The sequence below is a fragment of the Ambystoma mexicanum genome, chromosome 13 (assembly GCF_040938575.1).
Source record: "Ambystoma mexicanum isolate Mex_15411 chromosome 13, UKY_AmexF1_1, whole genome shotgun sequence".
In the NCBI taxonomy this organism is placed as follows: domain Eukaryota; kingdom Metazoa; phylum Chordata; class Amphibia; order Caudata; family Ambystomatidae; genus Ambystoma; species Ambystoma mexicanum.
Genome location: NC_090938.1, coordinates 23,254,624 through 23,270,067, shown reverse-complemented (window position 1 = coordinate 23,270,067; position 15,444 = coordinate 23,254,624).

The following is a 15,444-nucleotide window of genomic DNA, read 5'->3' as shown; positions in this document are numbered from 1 at the left end:
GCTGTCCACCGCAGTCCAGGGACAGTGCTTCCGGTGACTCCCTGCAGTCCAGGGGCAGTGCTTCTGGTGACTCCCAGTGGGTGGCCATCCACCGCAGTCATGGGGCAGTGCTTCTGGTGACTCCCAGTGTGTGGCCATCCACCGCAGTCCAGGGGCAGTGCTTCCGGTGACTCCCTGCAGTCCAGGTACAGTGCTTCCGGTGATTCCCAGTGGGTGGCCATCCACCACAGTCCTGGGGCAGTGCTTCCAGTGACTCCCAGTAGTTGGCCATCCACCGCAGTCCTGGGGCAGTGCTTCCGGTGACTCACAGTGGGTGGCCATCCACTGCAGTCCAGGGGCAGTGCTTCCGGTGACTCCCAGTGGGTGGCCATCCACCGCAGTCCTGGGGCAGTGCTTCCGGTGACTCCCAGTGGGTGGCCATCCACTGCAGTCCAGGGGCATTGCTTCCGGTGACTCCCAGTGGGTGGCCATCCACTGCAGTCCTGGAGCAGTGCTTCCGGTGACTCCCAGTGGGTGGCCATCCACCGCAGTCCAGGGGCAGTGCTTCAGGTGACTCCCAGTGTGTGGCCATCCACTGCAGTCCAGGGGAGTGCTTCCGGTGACTCCCAGTGTGTGGCCATCCACCGCAGTCATGGGGCAGTGCTTCTGGTGACTCCCAGTTTGTGGCCATCCACCGCAGTCCAGGGGCAGTGCTTCCGGTGACTCCCAGTGGGTGGCCATCCACCGCAGTCCTGGGGCGGTGCTTTAGATGACTCCCTGCAGTCCAGACAGTGCTTCCGGTGACTCCCAGTGGGTGGCCATCCACCGCAGTCCTGGGGCGGTGCTTTAGATGACTCCCTGCAGTCCAGGGGCAGTGCTTCCGGTGACTCCCAGTGGGTGGCCATCCACCGCAGTCCAGGGGCAGTGCTTCCGGTGACTCCCAGTGGGTGGCCATCCACCGCAGTCCTGGGGCGGTGCTTTAGATGACTCCCTGCAGTCCAGGCAGTGCTTCCGGTGACTCCCAGTGGGTGGCCATCCACCGCAGTCCTGGGGCGGTGCTTTAGATGACTCCCTGCAGTCCAGGGGCAGTGCTTCCGATGACTCCCAGTGGGTGGCCATCCACCGCAGTCCAGGGGCAGTGCTGCAGGTGACACCCAGTGGGTGGCCATCCACCGCAGTCCTGGGACCGTGCTTTAGATGACTCCCTGCAGTCCAGGGGCAGTGCTTCCGGTGACTCCCAGTGGGTGGCCATCCACTGCAGTCCAGGGGCAGTGCTTCCGGTGACTCCCAGTGGGTGGCCATCCACTGCAGTCCAGGGACAGTGCTTCCGGTGACTCCCAGCAGTCCAGGGGCAGTGCTTCCGGTACCTCCCATTGGGTGGCCATCCACCGTAGTCCAGGGGCAGTGCTTCCAGTGACTCCCAGGGGGTGGCCATCCACTGCAGTCCAGGGACAGTGCTTCTGGTGACTCCCAGTGTGTGGCCATCCACCGCAGTCCAGGGGCAGTGCTTCTGGTGACTCTGTGTGTGGCTGTCCACCGCAGTCCAGGGACAGTGCTTCCGGTGACTCCCTGCAGTCCAGGGCAGTGCTTCCGGTGACTCCCAGTGGGTGGCCATCCACCGCACTCCAGGGGCAGTGCTTCCGGTGACTCCCAGTGGGTGGCCATCCACCGCACTCCAGGGGCAGTGCTTCCGGTGACTCCCAGTGTGTGGCCATCCACCGCAGTCCACGGGCAGTGCTTCTGGTGACTCCCAGTGTGTGGCCATCCACTGCAGTCCAGGGGAGTGCTTCCGGTGACTCCCAGTGTGTGGCCATCCACCGCAGTCATGGGGCAGTGCTTCTGGTGACTCCCAGTGTGTGGCCATCCACCGCAGTCCAGGGGCATTGCTTCCGGTGACTCCCAGTGTGTGGCCATCCACTGCGGTCCAGGGGAGTGCTTCCGGTGACTCCCAGTGTGTGGCCATCCACCGCAGTCATGGGGCAGTGCTTCTGGTGACTCCCAGTGTGTGGCCATCCACCGCAGTCCAGGGGCAGTGCTTCCGGTGACTCCCTGCAGTCCAGGTACAGTGCTTCCGGTGATTCCCAGTGGGTGGCCATCCACCACAGTCCTGGGGCAGTGCTTCCAGTGACTCCCAGTAGTTGGCCATCCACCGCAGTCCTGGGGCAGTGCTTCCGGTGACTCACAGTGGATGGCCATCCACTGCAGTCCAGGGGCATTGCTTCCGGTGACTCCCAGTGGGTGGCCATCCACTGCAGTCCTGGAGCAGTGCTTCCGGTGACTCCCAGTGGGTGGCCATCCACCGCAGTCCAGGGGCAGTGCTTCAGGTGACTCCCAGTGTGTGGCCATCCACGGCAGTCCAGGGGAGTGCTTCCGGTGACTCCCAGTGTGTGGCCATCCACCGCAGTCATGGGGCAGTGCTTCTGGTGACTCCCAGTGTGTGGCCATCCACCGCAGTCCAGGGGCAGTGCTTCCGGTGACTCCCAGTGGGTGGCCATCCACTGCAGTCCAGGGGCAGTGCTTCCGGTGACTCCCAGTGTGTGGCCATCCACCGCAGTCCTGGGGCAGTGCTTCCGGTGACTCCCAGTGGGTGGCCATCCACTGCAGTCCAGGGGCATTGCTTCCGGTGACTCCCAGTGGGTGGCCATCCACTGCAGTCCTGGAGCAGTGCTTCCGGTGACTCCCAGTGGGTGGCCATCCACCGCAGTCCAGGGGCAGTGCTTCAGGTGACTCCCAGTGTGTGGCCATCCACTGCAGTCCAGGGGAGTGCTTCCGGTGACTCCCAGTGTGTGGCCATCCACCGCAGTCATGGGGCAGTGCTTCTGGTGACTCCCAGTGTGTGGCCATCCACCGCAGTCAAGGGACAGTGCTTCCAGTGACTCCCAGTGGGTGGCCATCCACCGCAGTCCTGGGGCAGTGCTTCAGGTGACTCCCAGTGTGTGGCCATCCACCGCAGTCCAGGGACAGTGCTTCCGGTGACTCCCAGCAGTCCAGGGGCAGTGCTTCCGGTACCTCCCAGTGGGTGGCCATCCACCGTAGTCCAGGGGCAGTGCTTCCAGTGACTCCCAGGGGGTGGCCATCCACTGCAGTCCAGGGACAGTGCTTCTGGTGACTCCCAGTGTGTGGCCATCCACCGCATTCCAGGGGCAGTGCTTCTGGTGACTCTGTGTGTGGCTGTCCACCGCAGTCCAGGGACAGTGCTTCCGGTGACTCCCTGCAGTCCAGGGGCAGTGCTTCCGGTGACTCCCAGTGTGTGGCCATCCACCGCAGTCATGGGGCAGTGCTTCTGGTGACTCCCAGTGTGTGGCCATCCACCGCAGTCCAGGGACAGTGCTTCCGGTGACTCCCAGCAGTCCAGGGGCAGTGCTTCCGGTACCTCCCATTGGGTGGCCATCCACCGTAGTCCAGGGGCAGTGCTTCCAGTGACTCCCAGGGGGTGGCCATCCACTGCAGTCCAGGGACAGTGCTTCTGGTGACTCCCAGTGTGTGGCCATCCACCGCAGTCCAGGGGCAGTGCTTCTGGTGACTCTGTGTGTGGCTGTCCACCGCAGTCCAGGGACAGTGCTTCCGGTGACTCCCTGCAGTCCAGGGCAGTGCTTCCGGTGACTCCCAGTGGGTGGCCATCCACCGCACTCCAGGGGCAGTGCTGCCGGTGACTCCCAGTGGGTGGCCATCCACCGCACTCCAGGGGCATTGCTTCCGGTGACTCCCAGTTTGTGGCCATCCACCACAGTCCAGGGGCAGTGCTTCCGGTGACTCCCAGTGGGTGGCCATCCACCGCAGTCCTGGGGCGGTGCTTTAGATGACTCCCTGCAGTCCAGGCAGTGCTTCCGGTGACTCCCAGTGGGTGGCCATCCACCGCAGTCCTGGGGCGGTGCTTTAGATGACTCCCTGCAGTCCAGGGGCAGTGCTTCCGGTGACTCCCAGTGGGTGGCCATCCACCGCAGTCCAGGGGCAGTGCTTCCGGTGACTCCCAGTGGGTGGCCATCCACCGCAGTCCTGGGGCGGTGCTTTAGATGACTCCCTGCAGTCCAGGCAGTGCTTCCGGTGACTCCCAGTGGGTGGCCATCCACCGCAGTCCTGGGGCGGTGCTTTAGATGACTCCCTGCAGTCCAGGGGCAGTGCTTCCGGTGACTCCCAGTGGGTGGCCATCCACCGCAGTCCAGGGGCAGTGCTGCAGGTGACACCCAGTGGGTGGCCATCCACCACAGTCCTGGGACCGTGCTTTAGATGACTCCCTGCAGTCCAGGGGCAGTGCTTCCGGTGACTCCCAGTGGGTGGCCATCCACTGCAGTCCAGGGGCAGTGCTTCCGGTGACTCCCAGTGGGTGGCCATCCACTGCAGTCCAGGGGCAGTGCTGCAGGTGACTCCCAGTGTGTGGCCATCCACCGCAGTCCAGGGACAGTGCTCCCGGTGACTCCCAGCAGTCCAGGGGCAGTGCTTCCGGTACCTCCCAGTGGGTGGCCATCCACCGTAGTCCAGGGGCAGTGCTTCCAGTGACTCCCAGGGGGTGGCCATCCACTGCAGTCCAGGGACAGTGCTTCTGGTGACTCCCAGTGTGTGGCCATCCACCGCAGTCCAGGGGCAGTGCTTCTGGTGACTCTGTGTGTGGCTGTCCACTGCAGTCCAGGGACAGTGCTTCCGGTGACTCCCTGCAGTCCAGGGCAGTGCTTCCGGTGACTCCCAGTGGGTGGACATCCACCGCACTCCAGGGGCAGTGCTTCCGGTGACTCCCAGTGGGTGGCCATCCACCGCACTCCAGGGGCAGTGCTTCCGGTTACTCCCAGTGTGTGGCCATCCACCGCAGTCCAGGGGCAGTGCTTCTGGTGACTCCCAGTGTGTGGCCATCCACTGCAGTCCAGGGGAGTGCTTCCGGTGACTCCCAGTGTGTGGCCATCCACTGCGGTCCAGGGGAGTGCTTCCGGTGACTCCCAGTGTGTGGCCATCCACCGCAGTCATGGGGCAGTGCTTCTGGTGACTCCCAGTGTGTGGCCATCCACCGCAGTCCAGGGGCAGTGCTTCCGGTGACTCCCTGCAGTCCAGGTACAGTGCTTCCGGTGATTCCCAGTGGGTGGCCATCCACCACAGTCCTGGGGCAGTGCTTCCAGTGACTCCCAGTAGTTGGCCATCCACCGCAGTCCTGGGGCAGTGCTTCCGGTGACTCACAGTGGGTGGCCATCCACTGCAGTCCAGGGGCAGTGCTTCCGGTGACTCCCAGTGTGTGGCCATCCACCGCAGTCCTGGGGCAGTGCTTGCGGTGACTCCCAGTGGGTGGCCATCCACTGCAGTCCAGGGGCATTGCTTCCGGTGACTCCCAGTGGGTGGCCATCCACTGCAGTCCTGGAGCAGTGCTTCCGGTGACTCCCAGTGGGTGGCCATCCACCGCAGTCCAGGGGCAGTGCTTCAGGTGACTCCCAGTGTGTGGCCATCCACTGCAGTCCAGGGGAGTGCTTCCGGTGACTCCCAGTGTGTGGCCATCCACCGCAGTCACGGGGCAGTGCTTCCGGTGACTCACAGTGGGTGGCCATCCACTGCAGTCCAGGGGCAGTGCTTCAGGTGACTCCCAGTGTGTGGCCATCCACCGCAGTCCTGGGGCAGTGCTTCCGGTGACTCCCAGTGGGTGGCCATCCACTGCAGTCCAGGGGCATTGCTTCCGGTGACTCCCAGTGGGTGGCCATCCACTGCAGTCCTGGAGCAGTGCTTCCGGTGACTCCCAGTGGGTGGCCATCCACCGCAGTCCAGGGGCAGTGCTTCAGGTGACTCCCAGTGTGTGGCCATCCACTGCAGTCCAGGGTTGTGCTTCCGGTGACTCCCAGTGTGTGGCCATCCACCGCAGTCATGGGGCAGTGCTTCTGGTGACTCCCAGTGTGTGGCCATCCACCGCAGTCCAGGGGCAGTGCTTCCGGTGACTCCCAGTGGGTGGCCATCCACTGCAGTCCAGGGGCAGTGCTTCCGGTGACTCCCAGTGTGTGGACATCCACCGCAGTCCTGGGGCAGTGCTTCCGGTGACTCCCAGTGGGTGGCCATCCACCGCAGTCCAGGGGCAGTGCTTCCGGTGACTCCCAGTGGGTGGCCATCCACCGCAGTCCTGGGGCGGTGCTTTAGATGACTCCCTGCAGTCCAGGCAGTGCTTCCGGTGACTCCCAGTGGGTGGCCATCCACCGCAGTCCTGGGGCGGTGCTTTAGATGACTCCCTGCAGTCCAGGGGCAGTGCTTCCGGTGACTCCCAGTGGGTGGCCATCCACCGCAGTCCAGGGGCAGTGCTGCAGGTGACACCCAGTGGGTGGCCATCCACCGCAGTCCTGGGACCGTGCTTTAGATGACTCCCTGCAGTCCAGGGGCAGTGCTTCCGGTGACTCCCAGTGGGTGGCCATCCACTGCAGTCCAGGGGCAGTGCTTCCGGTGACTCCCAGTGGGTGGCCATCCACTGCAGTCCAGGGGCAGTGCTGCAGGTGACTCCCAGTGTGTGGCCATCCACCGCAGTCCAGGGACAGTGCTTCCGGTGACTCCCAGCAGTCCAGGGGCAGTGCTTCCGGTACCTCCCAGTGGGTGGCCATCCACCGTAGTCCAGGGGCAGTGCTTCCAGTGACTCCCAGGGGGTGGCCATCCACTGCAGTCCAGGGACAGTGCTTCTGGTGACTCCCAGTGTGTGGCCATCCACCGCAGTCCAGGGGCAGTGCTTCTGGTGACTCTGTGTGTGGCTGTCCACCGCAGTCCAGGGACAGTGCTTCCGGTGACTCCCTGCAGTCCAGGGCAGTGCTTCCGGTGACTCCCAGTGGGTGGACATCCACCGCACTCCAGGTGCAGTGCTTCCGGTGACTCCCAGTGGGTGGCCATCCACCGCACTCCAGGGGCAGTGCTTCCGGTTACTCCCAGTGTGTGGCCATCCACCGCAGTCCAGGGGCAGTGCTTCTGGTGACTCCCAGTGTGTGGCCATCCACTGCAGTCCAGGGGAGTGCTTCCGGTGACTCCCAGTGTGTGGCCATCCACTGCGGTCCAGGGGAGTGCTTCCGGTGACTCCCAGTGTGTGGCCATCCACCGCAGTCATGGGGCAGTGCTTCTGGTGACTCCCAGTGTGTGGCCATCCACCGCAGTCCAGGGGCAGTGCTTCCGGTGACTCCCTGCAGTCCAGGTACAGTGCTTCCGGTGATTCCCAGTGGGTGGCCATCCACCACAGTCCTGGGGCAGTGCTTCCAGTGACTCCCAGTAGTTGGCCATCCACCGCAGTCCTGGGGCAGTGCTTCCGGTGACTCACAGTGGGTGGCCATCCACTGCAGTCCAGGGGCAGTGCTTCCGGTGACTCCCAGTGTGTGGCCATCCACCGCAGTCCTGGGGCAGTGCTTCCGGTGACTCCCAGTGGGTGGCCATCCACTGCAGTCCAGGGGCATTGCTTCCGGTGACTCCCAGTGGGTGGCCATCCACTGCAGTCCTGGAGCAGTGCTTCCGGTGACTCCCAGTGGGTGGCCATCCACCGCAGTCCAGGGGCAGTGCTTCAGGTGACTCCCAGTGTGTGGCCATCTACTGCAGTCCAGGGGAGTGCTTCCGGTGACTCCCAGTGTGTGGCCATCCACCGCAGTCACGGGGCAGTGCTTCCGGTGACTCACAGTGGGTGGCCATCCACTGCAGTCCAGGGGCAGTGCTTCAGGTGACTCCCAGTGTGTGGCCATCCACCGCAGTCCTGGGGCAGTGCTTCCGGTGACTCCCAGTGGGTGGCCATCGACTGCAGTCCAGGGGCATTGCTTCCGGTGACTCCCAGTGGGTGGCCATCCACTGCAGTCCTGGAGCAGTGCTTCCGGTGACTCCCAGTGGGTGGCCATCCACCGCAGTCCAGGGGCAGTGCTTCAGGTGACTCCCAGTGTGTGGCCATCCACTGCAGTCCAGGGGAGTGCTTCCGGTGACTCCCAGTGTGTGGCCATCCACCGCAGTCATGGGGCAGTGCTTCTGGTGACTCCCAGTGTGTGGCCATCCACCGCAGTCCAGGGGCAGTGCTTCCGGTGACTCCCAGTGGGTGGCCATCCACTGCAGTCCAGGGGCAGTGCTTCCGGTGACTCCCAGTGTGTGGACATCCACCGCAGTCCTGGGGCAGTGCTTCCGGTGACTCCCAGTGGGTGGCCATCCACTGCAGTCCAGGGGCATTGCTTCCGGTGACTCCCAGTGGGTGGCCATCCACTGCAGTCCTGGAGCAGTGCTTCCGGTGACTCCCAGTGGGTGGCCATCCACCGCAGTCCAGGGGCAGTGCTTCAGGTGACTCCCAGTGTGTGGCCATCCACTGCAGTCCAGGGGAGTGCTTCCGGTGACTCCCAGTGTGTGGCCATCCACCGCAGTCATGGGGCAGTGCTTCTGGTGACTCCCAGTGTGTGGCCATCCACCGCAGTCAAGGGACAGTGCTTCCAGTGACTCCCAGTGGGTGGCCATCCACCGCAGTCCTGGGGCAGTGCTTCAGGTGACTCCCAGTGTGTGGCCATCCACCGCAGTCCAGGGACAGTGCTTCCGGTGACTCCCAGCAGTCCAGGGGCAGTGCTTCCGGTACCTCCCAGTGGGTGGCCATCCACCGTAGTCCAGGGGCAGTGCTTCCAGTGACTCCCAGGGGGTGGCCATCCACTGCAGTCCAGGGACAGTGCTTCTGGTGACTCCCAGTGTGTGGCCATCCACCGCATTCCAGGGGCAGTGCTTCTGGTGACTCTGTGTGTGGCTGTCCACCGCAGTCCAGGGACAGTGCTTCCGGTGACTCCCTGCAGTCCAGGGGCAGTGCTTCTGGTGACTCCCAGTGTGTGGCCATCCACTGCAGTCCAGGGGAGTGCTTCCGGTGACTCCCAGTGTGTGGCCATCCACCGCAGTCATGGGGCAGTGCTTCTGGTGACTCCCAGTGTGTGGCCATCCACCGCAGTCATGGGGCAGTGCTTCTGGTGACTCCCAGTGTGTGGCCATCCACCGCAGTCCAGGGGCAGTGCTTCCGTTGACTCCCAGTGTGTGGCCATCCACTGCAGTCCAGGGGAGTGCTTCCGGTGACTCCCAGTGTGTGGCCATCCACCGCAGTCATGGGGCAGTGCTTCTGGTGACTCCCAGTGTGTGGCCATCCACCGCAGTCCAGGGGCAGTGCTTCCGGTGACTCCCTGCAGTCCAGGTACAGTGCTTCCGGTGATTCCCAGTGGGTGGCCATCCACCACAGTCCTGGGGCAGTGCTTCCAGTGACTCCCAGTAGTTGGCCATCCACCGCAGTCCTGGGGCAGTGCTTCCGGTGACTCACAGTGGGTGGCCATCCACTGCAGTCCAGGGGCAGTGCTTCCGGTGACTCCCAGTGTGTGGCCATCCACCGCAGCCCTGGGGCAGTGCTTCCGGTGACTCCCACTGGGTGGCCATCCACTGCAGTCCAGGGGCATTGCTTCCGGTGACTCCCAGTGGGTGGCCATCCACTGCAGTCCTGGAGCAGTGCTTCCGGTGACTCACAGTGGGTGGCCATCCACCGCAGTCCAGGGGCAGTGCTTCAGGTGACTCCCAGTGTGTGGCCATCCACTGCAGTCCAGGGGAGTGCTTCCGGTGACTCCCAGTGTGTGGCCATCCACCGTAGTCCAGGGGCAGTGCTTCCAGTGACTCCCAGGGGGTGGCCATCCACTGCAGTCCAGGGACAGTGCTTCTGGTGACTCCCAGTGTGTGGCCATCCACCGCAGTCCAGGGGCAGTGCTTCTGGTGACTCTGTGTGTGGCTGTCCACCGCAGTCCAGGGACAGTGCTTCCGGTGACTCCCTGCAGTCCAGGGGCAGTGCTTCCGGTGACTCCCAGTGGGTGGCCATCCACCGCAGTCATGGGGCAGTGCTTCTGGTGCCTCCCAGTGTGTGGCCATCCACCGCAGTCCAGGGGCAGTGCTTCCGGTGACTCCCTGCAGTCCAGGTACAGTGCTTCCGGTGATTCCCAGTGGGTGGCCATCCACCACAGTCCTGGGGCAGTGCTTCCAGTGACTCCCAGTAGTTGGCCATCCACCGCAGTCCTGGGGCAGTGCTTCCGGTGACTCACAGTGGGTGGCCATCCACTGCAGTCCAGGGGCAGTGCTTCCGGTGACTCCCAGTGGGTGGCCATCCACCGCAGTCCTGGGGCAGTGCTTCCGGTGACTCCCAGTGGGTGGCCATCCACTGCAGTCCAGGGGCATTGCTTCCGGTGACTCCCAGTGGGTGGCAATCCACTGCAGTCCTGGAGCAGTGCTTCCGGTGACTCCCAGTGGGTGGCCATCCACCGCAGTCCAGGGGCAGTGCTTCAGGTGACTCCCAGTGTGTGGCCATCCACTGCAGTCCAGGGGAGTGCTTCCGGTGACTCCCAGTGTGTGGCCATCCACCGCAGTCATGGGGCAGTGCTTCTGGTGACTCCCAGTTTGTGGCCATCCACCGCAGTCCAGGGGCAGTGCTTCCGGTGACTCCCAGTGGGTGGCCATCCACCGCAGTCCTGGGGCGGTGCTTTAGATGACTCCCTGCAGTCCAGACAGTGCTTCCGGTGACTCCCAGTGGGTGGCCATCCACCGCAGTCCTGGGGCGGTGCTTTAGATGACTCCCTGCAGTCCAGGGGCAGTGCTTCCGGTGACTCCCAGTGGGTGGCCATCCACCGCAGTCCAGGGGCAGTGCTTCCGGTGACTCCCAGTGGGTGGCCATCCACCGCAGTCCTGGGGCGGTGCTTTAGATGACTCCCTGCAGTCCAGGCAGTGCTTCCGGTGACTCCCAGTGGGTGGCCATCCACCGCAGTCCTGGGGCGGTGCTTTAGATGACTCCCTGCAGTCCAGGGGCAGTGCTTCCGATGACTCCCAGTGGGTGGCCATCCACCGCAGTCCAGGGGCAGTGCTGCAGGTGACACCCAGTGGGTGGCCATCCACCACAGTCCTGGGACCGTGCTTTAGATGACTCCCTGCAGTCCAGTGGCAGTGCTTCCGGTGACTCCCAGTGGGTGGCCATCCACTGCAGTCCAGGGGCAGTGCTTCCGGTGACTCCCAGTGGGTGGCCATCCACTGCAGTCCAGGGGCAGTGCTGCAGGTGACTCCCAGTGTGTGGCCATCAACCGCAGTCCAGGGACAGTGCTTCCGGTGACTCCCAGCAGTCCAGGGGCAGTGCTTCCGGTACCTCCCATTGGGTGGCCATCCACCGTAGTCCAGGGGCAGTGCTTCCAGTGACTCCCAGGGGGTGGCCATCCACTGCAGTCCAGGGACAGTGCTTCTGGTGACTCCCAGTGTGTGGCCATCCACCGCAGTCCAGGGGCAGTGCTTCTGGTGACTCTGTGTGTGGCTGTCCACCGCAGTCCAGGGACAGTGCTTCCGGTGACTCCCTGCAGTCCAGGGCAGTGCTTCCGGTGACTCCCAGTGGGTGGCCATCCACCGCACTCCAGGGGCAGTGCTTCCGGTGACTCCCAGTGGGTGGCCATCCACCGCACTCCAGGGGCAGTGCTTCCGGTGACTCCCAGTGTGTGGCCATCCACCGCAGTCCAGGGGCAGTGCTTCTGGTGACTCCCAGTGTGTGGCCATCCACTGCAGTCCAGGGGAGTGCTTCCGGTGACTCCCAGTGTGTGGCCATCCACCGCAGTCATGGGGCAGTGCTTCTGGTGACTCCCAGTGTGTGGCCATCCACCGCAGTCCAGGGGCATTGCTTCCGGTGACTCCCAGTGTGTGGCCATCCACTGCGGTCCAGGGGAGTGCTTCCGGTGACTCCCAGTGTGTGGCCATCCACCGCAGTCATGGGGCAGTGCTTCTGGTGACTCCCAGTGTGTGGCCATCCACCGCAGTCCAGGGGCAGTGCTTCCGGTGACTCCCTGCAGTCCAGGTACAGTGCTTCCGGTGATTCCCAGTGGGTGGCCATCCACCACAGTCCTGGGGCAGTGCTTCCAGTGACTCCCAGTAGTTGGCCATCCACCGCAGTCCTGGGGCAGTGCTTCCGGTGACTCACAGTGGGTGGCCATCCACTGCAGTCCAGGGGCATTGCTTCCGGTGACTCCCAGTGGGTGGCCATCCACTGCAGTCCTGGAGCAGTGCTTCCGGTGACTCCCAGTGGGTGGCCATCCACCGCAGTCCAGGGGCAGTGCTTCAGGTGACTCCCAGTGTGTGGCCATCCACTGCAGTCCAGGGGAGTGCTTCCGGAGACTCCCAGTGTGTGGCCATCCACCGCAGTCCTGGGGCAGTGCTTCCGGTGACTCCCAGTGGGTGGCCATCCACTGCAGTCCAGGGGCATTGCTTCCGGTGACTCCCAGTGGGTGGCCATCCACTGCAGTCCTGGAGCAGTGCTTCCGGTGACTCCCAGTGGGTGGCCATCCACCGCAGTCCAGGGGCAGTGCTTCAGGTGACTCCCAGTGTGTGGCCATCCACTGCAGTCCAGGGGAGTGCTTCCGGTGACTCCCAGTGTGTGGCCATCCACCGCAGTCATGGGGCAGTGCTTCTGGTGACTCCCAGTGTGTGGCCATCCACCGCAGTCAAGGGACAGTGCTTCCAGTGACTCCCAGTGGGTGGCCATCCACCGCAGTCCTGGGGCAGTGCTTCAGGTGACTCCCAGTGTGTGGCCATCTACCGCAGTCCAGGGACAGTGCTTCCGGTGACTCCCAGCAGTCCAGGGGCAGTGCTTCCGGTACCTCCCAGTGGGTGGCCATCCACCGTAGTCCAGGGGCAGTGCTTCCAGTGACTCCCAGGGGGTGGCCATCCACTGCAGTCCAGGGACAGTGCTTCTGGTGACTCCCAGTGTGTGGCCATCCACCGCATTCCAGGGGCAGTGCTTCTGGTGACTCCCAGTGTGTGGCCATCCACTGCAGTCCAGGGGAGTGCTTCCGGTGACTCCCAGTGGGTGGCCATCCACCGCAGTCCAGGGGCAGTGCTTCCGGTGACTCCCTGCAGTCCAGGTACAGTGCTTCCGGTGATTCCCAGTGGGTGGCCATCCACCACAGTCCTGGGGCAGTGCTTCCAGTGACTCCCACTGGGTGGCCATCCACTGCAGTCCAGGGGCATTGCTTCCGGTGACTCCCAGTGTGTGGCCATCCACCGCAGTCCAGGGGCAGTGCTTCCGGTGACTCCCAGTGTGTGGCCATCCACTGCAGTCCAGGGGAGTGCTTCCGGTGACTCCCAGTGTGTGGCCATCCACCGCAGTCATGGGGCAGTGCTTCTGGTGACTCCCAGTGTGTGGCCATCCACCGCAGTCCAGGGGCAGTGCTTCCGGTGACTCCCTGCAGTCCAGGTACAGTGCTTCCGGTGATTCCCAGTGGGTGGCCATCCACCACAGTCCTGGGGCAGTGCTTCCAGTGACTCCCAGTAGTTGGCCATCCACCGCAGTCCTGGGGCAGTGCTTCCGGTGACTCACAGTGGGTGGCCATCCACTGCAGTCCAGGGGCAGTGCTTCCGGTGACTCCCACTGGGTGGCCATCCACTGCAGTCCAGGGGCATTGCTTCCGGTGACTCCCAGTGGGTGGCCATCCACTGCAGTCCTGGAGCAGTGCTTCCGGTGACTCCCAGTGGGTGGCCATCCACCGCAGTCCAGGGGCAGTGCTTCAGGTGACTCCCAGTGTGTGGCCATCCACTGCAGTCCAGGGGAGTGCTTCCGGTGACTCCCAGTGTGTGGCCATCCACCGTAGTCCAGGGGCAGTGCTTCCAGTGACTCCCAGGGGGTGGCCATCCACTGCAGTCCAGGGACAGTGCTTCTGGTGACTCCCAGTGTGTGGCCATCCACCGCAGTCCAGGGGCAGTGCTTCTGGTGACTCTGTGTGTGGCTGTCCACCGCAGTCCAGGGACAGTGCTTCCGGTGACTCCCTGCAGTCCAGGGGCAGTGCTTCCGGTGACTCCCAGTGGGTGGCCATCCACCGCAGTCATGGGGCAGTGCTTCTGGTGACTCCCAGTGTGTGGCCATCCACCGCAGTCCAGGGGCAGTGCTTCCGGTGACTCCCTGCAGTCCAGGTACAGTGCTTCCGGTGATTCCCAGTGGGTGGCCATCCACCACAGTCCTGGGGCAGTGCTTCCAGTGACTCCCAGTAGTTGGCCATCCACCGCAGTCCTGGGGCAGTGCTTCCGGTGACTCACAGTGGGTGGCCATCCACTGCAGTCCAGGGGCAGTGCTTCCGGTGACTCCCAGTGGGTGGCCATCCACCGCAGTCCTGGGGCAGTGCTTCCGGTGACTCCCAGTGGGTGGCCATCCACTGCAGTCCAGGGGCATTGCTTCCGGTGACTCCCAGTGGGTGGCCATCCACTGCAGTCCTGGAGCAGTGCTTCCGGTGACTCCCAGTGGGTGGCCATCCACCGCAGTCCAGGGGCAGTGCTTCAGGTGACTCCCAGTGTGTGGCCATCCACTGCAGTCCAGGGGAGTGCTTCCGGTGACTCCCAGTGTGTGGCCATCCACCGCAGTCATGGGGCAGTGCTTCTGGTGACTCCCAGTTTGTGGCCATCCACCGCAGTCCAGGGGCAGTGCTTCCGGTGACTCCCAGTGGGTGGCCATCCACCGCAGTCCTGGGGCGGTGCTTTAGATGACTCCCTGCAGTCCAGACAGTGCTTCCGGTGACTCCCAGTGGGTGGCCATCCACCGCAGTCCTGGGGCGGTGCTTTAGATGACTCCCTGCAGTCCAGGGGCAGTGCTTCCGGTGACTCCCAGTGGGTGGCCATCCACCGCAGTCCAGGGGCAGTGCTTCCGGTGACTCCCAGTGGGTGGCCATCCACCGCAGTCCTGGGGCGGTGCTTTAGATGACTCCCTGCAGTCCAGGCAGTGCTTCCGGTGACTCCCAGTGGGTGGCCATCCACCGCAGTACTGGGGCGGTGCTTTAGATGACTCCCTGCAGTCCAGGGGCAGTGCTTCCGATGACTCCCAGTGGGTGGCCATCCACCGCAGTCCAGGGGCAGTGCTGCAGGTGACACCCAGTGGGTGGCCATCCACCACAGTCCTGGGACCGTGCTTTAGATGACTCCCTGCAGTCCTGGGGCAGTGCTTCCGGTGACTCCCAGTGGGTGGCCATCCACTGCAGTCCAGGGGCAGTGCTTCCGGTGACTCCCAGTGGGTGGCCATCCACTGCAGTCCAGGGGCAGTGCTGCAGGTGACTCCCAGTGTGTGGCCATCCACCGCAGTCCAGGGACAGTGCTTCCGGTGACTCCCAGCAGTCCAGGGGCAGTGCTTCCGGTACCTCCCATTGGGTGGCCATCCACCGTAGTCCAGGGGCAGTGCTTCCAGTGACTCCCAGGGGGTGGCCATCCACTGCAGTCCAGGGACAGTGCTTCTGGTGACTCCCAGTGTGTGGCCATCCACCGCAGTCCAGGGGCAGTGCTTCTGGTGACTCTGTGTGTGGCTGTCCACCGCAGTCCAGGGACAGTGCTTCCGGTGACTCCCTGCAGTCCAGGGCAGTGCTTCCGGTGACTCCCAGTGGGTGGCCATCCACCGCACTCCAGGGGCAGTGCTTCCGGTGACTCCCAGTGGGTGGCCATCCACCGCACTCCAGGGGCAGTGCTTCCGGTGACTCCCAGTGTGTGGCCATCCACCGCAGT